General features: G+C 35.9%; 1 pseudogene; it reads right to left on the minus strand.

Moving 5' to 3' along the window:
- The window catches only part of LOC135213836 (uncharacterized), a 12812-nt pseudogene extending 7891 nt beyond the window's left edge, over positions 1-4921 (minus strand).
- Positions 4922-11061: the final 6140 nt, after the last annotated feature.

The raw sequence follows: 11061 nt of genomic DNA on the forward strand, positions 1-11061 counted from the left end.
AAACCCTTATGATGTTTTTTTTTTTTTCATGGGTGACCGCCATTGAATGCCAAAAGTCGTCGGCATATACGGTCCCGTAACTGTACCTGAGTATCAGAACTTCGAACTTACTCTGAGTCAGGGATCAGGTGTAAGATGCATTTGGCCACAGTGATGCCACAGCAACAATAATAACAACAATTAACAGTAACGGCAAATAACGGCCACAATAATAACCTTAACAACAGTTGTATAAAACAGCAGTGATAGGTTATTTATATCTGAACACCTGTTTGTGATGACGTCATCGCAAGGGGTTGTGTTGCTGCCTCGCAATGAAAATTAAAAAGAATTAAATTATATAGAAAAAAAATGGTGAGCTGGCACCATCTTGTATAGAGCACCCGGGTATCATACGTGTATCTGCTTGTACTTTAGTACAATATTCCAGCAATATTCGACCTCCCATGACCGTTATTTTTTTTTAATTCTTCTTCATCCTCGAAATTAAGGAGTCGAGGAAATAAACTTCAAAGTGACGAGGGTACAAGAAGATGGCAAGAGAAGTCATAAGTTAATGCAGATGAATGAGGGCAGTAATGTATGGTGACAGAGAGAGAGAGAGAGAGAGAGAGAGAGAGAGAGAGAGAGAGAGAGCAACAACATATATCCATAATTTCTCGCTGCATTTGTATCTGTAACTTTTGCAAGTGCGCTGAGTTATGCATATGTGAGAGAGAGAGAGAGAGAGAGAGAGAGAGAGAGAGAGAGAGAGAGAGAGAGAGAGAGAGCCACCATATGTCATGGCAGAGGACAATACCGACATTAGAGCGTTTCTTATTTATTGGCACTGAGTGCCAACAACGCGTTCTGTCTTAAACTTAAAAACAGATGAATGCGGAACACGGGTCTTAGCAATCTACTGGGAAATGCAGCTTATTATTATTATTATTATTATTATTATTATTATTATTATTATTATATTATGAGTAATAGCTGCATATATTGTAAGATGGGTCAGCTACGAATTTGCTGATTTTGAAATATGTCGCCAAAAACATTATTATTATTATTATTATTATTATTATTATTATTATTATTATTATTATTATTATTATTGAGAATAATGACTGCTACGAATTCCCTGATTTTTCAATTATGTCGACAGAAAATATTGTTATTATTATTATTATTATTATTATTATTATTATTATTATTATTATTATTATTATTATTATATTATTAAGAATAATAGCTGCATTTGTTGTGAGATGAATCAGCTACGAATTCCCTGATTTTGAAAAATGTCGACGGAAAAATATTATTATTAATTAATTATTATTATAGCTTTATTACTCAAAACTACATCTTTTATGTGCAAAAAGCAGGAAATATTAATTTCCTGGCCAACTTTCCACAGAATAGAAAACCCAAATTAAAAAGAAAAAAAATTGAGCTAAGAGAATTGATTTAGCAAAATATGATGGAAATGTCAACAAATAGAAATGAACAGAAAAGAAGTGAAAGTAGATATAAATATGAAATTAATAAATAAAAAATTCGTTTAAATTCACACGCACACACACACATATATATATATATATATATATATATATATATATATATATATATATATATATATATATATATATATATATATATATATATATATATATGCGTGTGTGTGTACTTAGTGTTAGTTAACTGTAGTTGGCAGCAACCAGAGGTATATTACAGTATATGGCAATCAGAATATAATATACATCATCATATAACATCCGGTTTATTATATTACCTCAAAACTAAAATATCGCTTCAGAAAAGGTCGTAGGACAGACGACATAATGATGCCAAGAGGAACGTCAATGTTTTTATTCAAATTTCAAAGTTTCTGTCGTGTGTATTTTTTTTTTTTTCCTCGTCCCCTGAGAGTAGAAGGGAGGGGGGGGGGGGGGGGGGGGGAGGGGGGGGGGAGGGGAACAGTTGAATTTCCCCCTCTCTGTTAAATTGCCTTTTTTACGTGTTCTGATAAGTGATTTGTTGTTCTTACGGTTGTTGTCCTGTGCTTGTTCTTTTGCTGTTTGTTGTTTTATTGTTGTGGAAGGTTGTTCCTATGGTTGTTGGTTTCCTGTTGTATGTTGTTTTATTGTTGTGGAAGGATGTTCATGCGGTTGTTGGGCGTGCTGTGGTTGTTGTTTTGGTGTTGTGTTGTTTTATTGTTGTGCTGTTGGTGTTGTTGTGTTGCTGTGTGCTGTTTTATTATTGTGGAAGGTTGTTCCTATGGTTTTGTGTTGTTGGTTGGTTGTTGTTTGTTGTTGTTTGTTGTTTTATTGTTGTGGAAGGTTGTTTTCCTACAGGTCTTGTGCTGTGGCTGTTGTTTTGTTTTTGATGCCGTTTTCTTGTTGTGGAAAGGGTTGTTGAATTGTTGTTGTGATTTGCTGTTCTATTACTCTGATGTGGTTTTAATTTTGTTGTTGTACGGTGTTTTATTACTGTGGAAAGTGTTGTTAAATTGCGTTTTATGTATTCAGGTAAGTGATTTTTTGTTATTAAAGTTATTGAGCTGTATTTGCTGTTGTGTGTTGTTTACCGTAGTGAAAAATTTAGTAAAAATGCGTTGTTTGCATTCCGTAAATGATTTGTTGTTCCTTAGAGTTGCCCTGCTGTTGGTTGTTGTTTGGGTCGTTGTATGCGGTGTTGTTGTTTTAGATTTACTACAGTAGATTCACATCAGCCAGTATTTAGATGTCTACGCAGTCAATTACGACGCTTCTTGGTTTGGCTGTTGATAAGCCAATCATAAGGCTGGAAACTATGGGACTGGCCTAGACATCAAATGCGCGGTTGATGTGAATCTACTATAGCTGGCCTTATGCCAGCACGGGCTCTTGCTCTTAGAGGGCTGAAATAACGCTTAACTCATTATTAACCGTCTGCAGTCAAATCCTGAATTGGCAGCTGCTCTGATTTGCTTAGGTGATGGCGTCCTCTCGATCGAAGTGTAGCATGATTAGAGAGAGTCATTTGGAGTGTATTGTCTTTACCCGTTGCTTGTACAGGTGATGGTAAATTCCGCGCGCGCGCGCGTTCGGGTAGTGTTGCAAGTTTGGAGTGTGGGGTGAAGTGGTCGAGTCAGGTATGTTTATGCTTATGTATGTATGTTAGCTATCTAGGTAATTAGGTTGAGGGACTGGGCCATATATATATATATATATATATATATATATATATATATATATATATATTATATATATATATATATATATATATGTATATATATATATATTATATATATACATATATATGTATATGATATATATACGTATATTCATAGATCAATTGAACCGAAAGTTATCACACGCACGCACACACACACAAGTTATTTATCATCGCATGTCCCACTTCCCATGATTACTTAAAATTTAATTTACTGAGCATTTCCTATGACATATCTTTTTCCTCGTATTGCCGAATTTACGCTCAAAATTAACTGACCGAGCCGAAATTAGCTTGCCGATACGGGCTAAGAACCACCACTTGAAAATAGTGTCTGTGTGTGTGTGTGCTGCATATCCGACTTCTGTTCTGTGGTTGTAAGCCATTATATGCGTTCCTAATTAGTTTCTGAGACAACGCGTAATACACAGCTGATAATTGGCGTATGAAAAGATACATACAGCTCATGTTAATGAGCTTTCTTTTTTTATTTTCTTTTGTCGTTTGAACCTTTCGAGATTGCTTTTTTTTAAGACGCGTCGAATCCAGACTTGGATTTTGAAAAAATTAGGGTTATTGACTTTGCTTCTTCAAAGCGCTTGGCGTTACTCTGGGCACAGAATGAATGATTCTGCTTGCTAAATCAGCAGGCACTACTCTGAGAGCAGAATGAAACTAATTTTGCTTGCTAAAAGCAGCAGCCATTACTTTGGAAACAGCATGAACTAATTCTGCTTGCTAAAAGCAGCAGGTACTACTCTGAGAGCAGAACGAACTAATTCTGCTTGCTAAAAGCAGCAGGCATTACTCTGGGAACAGAATGAACTGATTCTGCTTGCCCTAAAAATCAGCAGGCATACTTTGGAAAACAGCATGAACTAATTCTGGCTTTGCTAAAAGCTTGCTAAAGCAGCAGGCATTACTCTGGGAAACCATCTTGTTTCTTAGAGAAACGGACGAAGAAATTAAGAAATTTATTTGCCGATACTAGAAAGTGCCTGCGGATTGAAATTCAAGAACTTAGAGAAATTGATGTCATTTACCTGAGGAAGTCACCACTTTTCCCCCCAACCTCTCTGATGACAATCGAAGCCAACGCCACAGGATTCGGAGTAGTACAACGAGAGAGAGAGAGAGAGAAGATGAGAGAATACGGTGGTGTTTTTGTTGGCCGGTAAACAGAGCAGGGTGAGTGTGAGTGTCGAACGGGTTTTAGCGGGAGTCGTGGAGAAGGGGAGGGGGGGGAGGGGGGGGGGGGGGGGGGGGGGGGGGGGGGGGGGGTGAGGGGGGGGGTGGGGGAAAGGGGGGAAGGGGGCCTGAGTCTCTAGTTGTGGTGGGCGTCAGTGGGTGGGTGGCTGGGTGGGTGGTTGGGTTTTGGCAGTAGGCCAGTTCTCTCTCAGCTAGAGTAGACAGAGAGAGAGATAGAGAGAGAGAATCTTTTTTATTAGTTCATTCAATACCTCATATAAGAAATAATTTATAAATCTAGCCATTACATCAATGACATATACCAGATCCAGAGTGAGAGAGAGAGAGAGAGAGAGAGAGAGAGAGAGACGTCGTCCTAACACGACCTAGCAAAAAAAAAAAAAAAAAAAAAAAAAAAAAAAAAACCTGCCTCACCTCCGATGTGAAATTCCTTGTGGTGTGCTCGCCCCAAGATGTCCTCGTGTTTGGTGACGTCACATCGGAGTCTTCGCTGGGAGCAGTCGGTGATTGATGTCATTGGAGTAATCAGGGAGATATATCTCTGGGGTTGCTGGCGTGGAGTAATCTCTGTGATTGATATCAGGGAGATATTTCTGTGATTGATGTCAGGGAGAAATCTCTGTGACTGATGTCAGGGAGAAATCTCTGTGATTGGTGCTAGGAAAATATTTCTGTGATTGATGTCAGGGAGATATTTCTATGATTGGTGTCAGGGAGAATCTCTGTGCTTGGTGCCAGGGAGATATCTCTGTGATTGATGTCATGGTGGAATCAGTGAGATATCTCTGTGATATTTCTGTGATTGATGTCATGGAGTAATCAGAGAGATATCTCTGTGATTGATGTCGCCGGAGAATCATATAGCTATCTCCGTGACTGAAGTCTTCGTGAGTGATGTCATGGGAGAATCTGTGAGATATCTCTGTGATATCTCTGTGATTTGATGCCACGATGTAATCACTGAGATATCCCGAGTGATACATATTCAAATGATCGATGTCTCGGGTAATATATAAAAAAAATGTGATGAAATAATTGGAGATTTTTAGGTTTTCAATATATCTTTTTCAAAATGTTATTTCTTCTTTTGTAACAAATATTGCTGTGTTTAAAATAGTTTCCGTTTCTTTTGTAATAATGTTCATTTACAGTAGTTGAACAATAATAATAGATGTAAACATTTTCCTGTTTTGCGTAATACTAAAATTCAAGTGTCTAACATTATGCTTGTTGCAAGAAATAACTATCCGCGGACGTCAACATCTATCGTAAAATAGTTTACTATCCCATGTAAAATAGTTGACTATTCCATGTAAAATAGTTGATTATCCATTGTAAAATAATTAACAATTTATTGTAAAGTAGCTTAACTATCATAAGATAGTTAATTACCTATTGTGAAATAGTAAACCTTCTATCAAGATATGGTTAACCATTTATTGTAAAATATTTAACTATCTTTCGTACAATAGTTAACCATCTGTTGTAAATTATTTAACTGTCTTAAATTAATTAACCATTTACTGTAAATATTTAACTGTATCGTAAAGTAATTAACCGTCTATTGTAAAATAGTTAACATCTATTGTAATTAACCATCTATCGTCAAGTAGTTGACTATCTATTGTAAATCTGTTGTAAAATATTTAACTGTTTATCGTAAAATAATTAACCGTCTATTGTAAGATAGTTAACGATCTATCGTCAATTAGTTGACTATCTATCTGTCAGCAAAAAATTTCAAAGCATCAGCTCCGAAATTCTACTCAAGAGATAATAACTGTATTTATTATGCAAGAGGATATTGCAGAAACGGAGAAAATTGCAGATTCAGACACAAAATGAATAATTATGATGAAGGAAGATCAAATATTATGGAAAAGTTGGATTTTTTAATGTCAGAATTTCTGGAAATGAAAAAAGAACACATAACCAGAACAGGAGAGACATGGGAAAATCCTTATTACTACCAATATTAAATGAAGGAGAAAACACGCAAACCATCATAGTGTGATGAATGCGCAGGGTTTAGTTACGACCCAAAACCCTGAAAAGAAAATAGATATAATGAATATAAGTGAAACCTGGTATTTCCCAAGAGACTGGGAAATGATGATCAAATAAAAGGGTTCCAAACTTATAGATCAGATAGCATAGGAATCAAGGGGGAACCGCAATAATATGGGAAAGACAAAAAACAAGGAAAAATATATGAGAAATATAGTAACTCAGAATGTGAACTAATAGCGGTAGAATTTGAATCTGAAAATTGATGAAACATAGTAATATATAGACCTCCTAATACTAAAGAGTTTGACTTAATAATTGAAAAATTGGATGATATATGTAGAAATCACAAGGACTGGACTATTCTCCTATCTGGTGACTTCAACTTTCCTTTCGTAGAATGGAAAGAACGAATAGGAGACTGTGGTTGTACTTTATATACATATAAAAAAGAGAGTAATAGTAGTGCAGAAGATAAGAGGCAATTTGAAAAGCTATTAGATATGCTACTAGAATACAACATTCAACAAATAAATCACCTGCCAACAAGAAAGGAAAATACTTTAGACCTAGTATTTGTGAACGAGATGAATTATGTTAAAGAAATAATAGTTTATAATGCGAGTATTTCAGATCATAATGTCATAGAATTAACAGTTCATTCCAAAGCAAGTGAAAATAGAGTAAGCAAGAAATGAAAAAGTGGGGAAGGATATGGAAAATACAATTCTCTAACACGTAAAAATATAAAATGGTCAGAAATTAATGAAGAATTAAACAAAGATTGGGATAACATTTTCGTAAGTGATGACATAGGGTAAATACGGAGATATTATATAAAATATTTTGAGAAATAGTGGATAAAATATATACGAAGAAGAAAGTAAACATCATTCATGCATACCAAGAGACAGAAGGATCTTGTTCCAGAAATCAGAAGAAAGTGGAAAAAAGGTCTTGCAAAAGAAAAAAAATAAAAATGCATGGAAAGTTATAGAACTAAAAGTAAGATAGAAAAAATGCAGAACAAAAGATTAATACAATCAAAAGAAAATGAAAAACGGGACTTGGAAGAAAAAACCCTATTAAATATCAAGCAAAACCCCAAACTATTATACTCATATTCGAAGAAGATGAATAAAAGAAGAATAGAAATAGGCCCTCTGAGAATTGAAGGGAGATTAACGAATGAAAAAGGAAATTTGCAACATACTGGCAGAAACGATATAAGAGAGAATTCACCCCTAGAATAGATAATGAAGATAATGATATAGAAGTAAGGGACGAAATAGTGAATATTTAGCTGACATAGAAATTAATGAAGCTGATATTGTGCAGGCAATTAATGAAATTAAAAATGGAGCTGCTGCAGGGCCGGATGGAGTCCCTGCTATTTTGTTAAAGAAAGTAGTTCATTCTATCGCAAAGCCACTTGCTATATTATTAAGACAAAGTGTAGATACAGGCAAGATTTATGATGAGCACAAATTAGCATATATCACCCCTACTTTCAAAAGTGGATCAAGACTAGAGGCAAGTAATTATAGGCCTGTGAGTCTAACATCACATATTATGAAAGTGTATGAAAGGGTAATGAAGAAAAAAATATTATGAAACATTTAATAAAAAATAATTTGTTTTAATATAGGACAACACGGTTTCGTACCCGGAAAAGTACACAAACCCAACTGTTAGTCCACCGTGAGAACTATTCAAAATATGAAAAGCGGAAATGAAACAGATGTGGTTTATCTAGACTTTGCAAAGCTTTTGACAAAGTAGACCATAATATATTAGCAAAGAAAATTAGAAAACACAATATCGTAGATAAAGTAGGAAGATGGTTAAAAGAATTTTTACACAACAGAAAACAGATAGTTATTGCAAACGATGAGAAATCGGATGAAACCAAGGTAATATCCCGGTGTGCCACAAGGTACGTTGCTAGCTGCAATATGTTTGTTATTATGATTGAAGACATAGACAGTAATGTTAAGGATTCGGTAGTGAGTAGTTTCGCTGATGACACAAGAATAAGTAGAGAAAATTTAAATTACTTGTGATGAAGATAGGAACGCTCTACAAAGAAAAGACCTTAACAAAGTATATGATTGGGCAGAGGTAAATAGGATGGTATTACTCTGATAAATTTGAATCAACTAAATTATGGAGACAGAGAAGGAAAGCTATATGCATATAAGGGACCTAATAATGAGACAATCACAAATAAGGAAGCAGTTAAAAAGACCTTGGTGTGATGATGAATAGGAACATGTTATGCAATGATCAAATAGACCATTCTGTTGGCAAAATGTAAAGCAAAAATGGGAATGTTGTTACGGCACTTCAAAACAAGAAAAGCTGAACACATGATTATGCTTTATAAAACATATGTTCGTAGTCCACTTGAATATTGCATATGATATGGTACCCACACTATCAAGAAAAGGATATTGCACAAATAGAGAGTGTATAAAGGTCCTTTACAGCTAGAATAGAAGAAGTTAAGGACGCCTAGACTACTGGGAAAGACTACAATCCTTAAAATTATATAGTCTAGAAAGGAGAAGAGAACGCTACATGATAATTCAGGCATGGAACAGATAGAAGGAATAAACAGAAATATCATGGAACTAAAATATCAGAAAGAGCAAAGCAGAGGTAGATTAATAGTGCCCAAAACTTATACCAGGAAAAATAAGGAAAGCACACAGAACATTAAATCCACTACGCACCAGCATCGATTAATGCAGCGTCTTATTCAATGCGTTGCCAGCTCATCTGAGGAATATATCAGGAGTGAGCGTAGATGTGTTTAAGAATAAGCTCGACAAATATCTAAACTGCATCCCAGACCATCCAAGATTGGAAGATGCAAAATATACCGGAAGATGTACTAGCAACTCTCTGGTAGACATTAGAGGCGCCTCACACTGAGGGACCTGGGGCAACCCGAACGAACTGTAAGGTCTGTAAGGTAAGATCTATTGTAAAATAGTTTTAAAAATCCGTGAACTACCAAGAGGACCCGCGGTAGTGTTGCCAGCAGCCTATCCGGTACTAATTGAGTGTGTGGTAACACTGCGCCCCTTTTGCCGCTGTCAAGTGTAGGCGTTGCTTCCTCTCTCTCTCTCTCTCTCTCAGGGGCTCAACGACCCTTGGGAGTGTCACGTGACAACGTAACGAGGCGAGGCAAGCGACTGATTGACTGGTGGTTGCTAAAACTGGCGTCGATAGGGGTAATTGGTATACTTTATTAAAAGATCCAGCAAGCTGCCCGCCTGGATTAAAACTGGAATACTGGAATCCAGACATTTAAACATGTTTCAAAATCACCTTGTGTTACTTCTTTCGAATGGACACCATCATCATCATCATCATCATCATAGTCTTTGGAAAGTCTTTGGAAGCCTAGGCATTGCAATGCCCCCCCCCCCCCCCCTTGTAGGGCTTGTTCCTTATCAATAGGGTTCATCTTCGGAATAATAATAATGATAATAATAATATTAATAATAATAATAATAATAGTAATAAATTGGTTTTGAGTAAAGCGAGATGTTATATATATATATATATATATATATATACATATATATATATATATATATATATATATATATACATATATATATATATATATATATATATATATATATATTATATATTCCTAGACAAGTCATAGTCATAGCAGGAAATCATCAGTAACATAACTCATAACAATAATGATAATATAAAAGTCCATTCCTATAGAAAGACATTGTTTTTGTACCATTATTTATATAAATATGTGCTTACGCATGTAAGCAATAAACACAGACAAGTAAATCAACATGCAGACACCCGACACCTGCATAAGCATAAGAATATGATTCAGGACAATGGATGCCGAGAGAAATATATTTAAAACATAATGAAGGTAAACATCTGCGTATGCTTTTCTGTGAACATACGCATACGAGAGAGAGAGAGAGAGAGAGAGAGAGAGAGAGAGAGAGAGCGGGGGACAGAGAGAGAGAGAGAGAGAGAGAGAGAACTAAATCAAACCAAAGGATAGAGCGAGTAAAACAAAGACAAAGAATAACAACAAATAATACTGAGCTAAAATGACCAAATGAGAGGACGATAGAACACACACACACACACACACACACAGAAGTACAAACACAAACACAAGCGGATTGACCCCAGCCTGTAGGCGACCCAGTCATGCACCAACAGCACAAACAATGCGTGTCCGGTTCATACGCACTCTCTGTATAATAATACCTTACATAAAAGTGCACTGGTGTAAAATGATACCAAGAATTGATTGATTGCTTTAGCACCTCTGGTCTTGCTTCTTTTTAAATGTTTTAGAGGCCTAGGTCTTTTAGGTTTATAGGTTTAGATTAATTGGGCCTTATGCCAGCTTTAGTCGTTGTTTTTAAAGGTTTGATCGAGAGGCTGTTATGTACCACTGGACTCGGACCAAGATGAGAGGAATAAGTTCAGTTTTATTTATTTAGTTATTTATTTTTTTTAGTACGCATTTACGCTTTAGAGTTGCGGGGGCATCCTAGAGTCCTTGACTAACCACCAGGTACATAATTTTAGGAGATATGCCCTCCTCCCCCATTTCTGTTTCCCCATCCCCCTGGGATCGATCTCAGT

The sequence above is a fragment of the Macrobrachium nipponense genome, chromosome 43 (assembly GCF_015104395.2).
Source record: "Macrobrachium nipponense isolate FS-2020 chromosome 43, ASM1510439v2, whole genome shotgun sequence".
Classification (NCBI taxonomy): Eukaryota; Metazoa; Arthropoda; class Malacostraca; order Decapoda; family Palaemonidae; genus Macrobrachium; species Macrobrachium nipponense.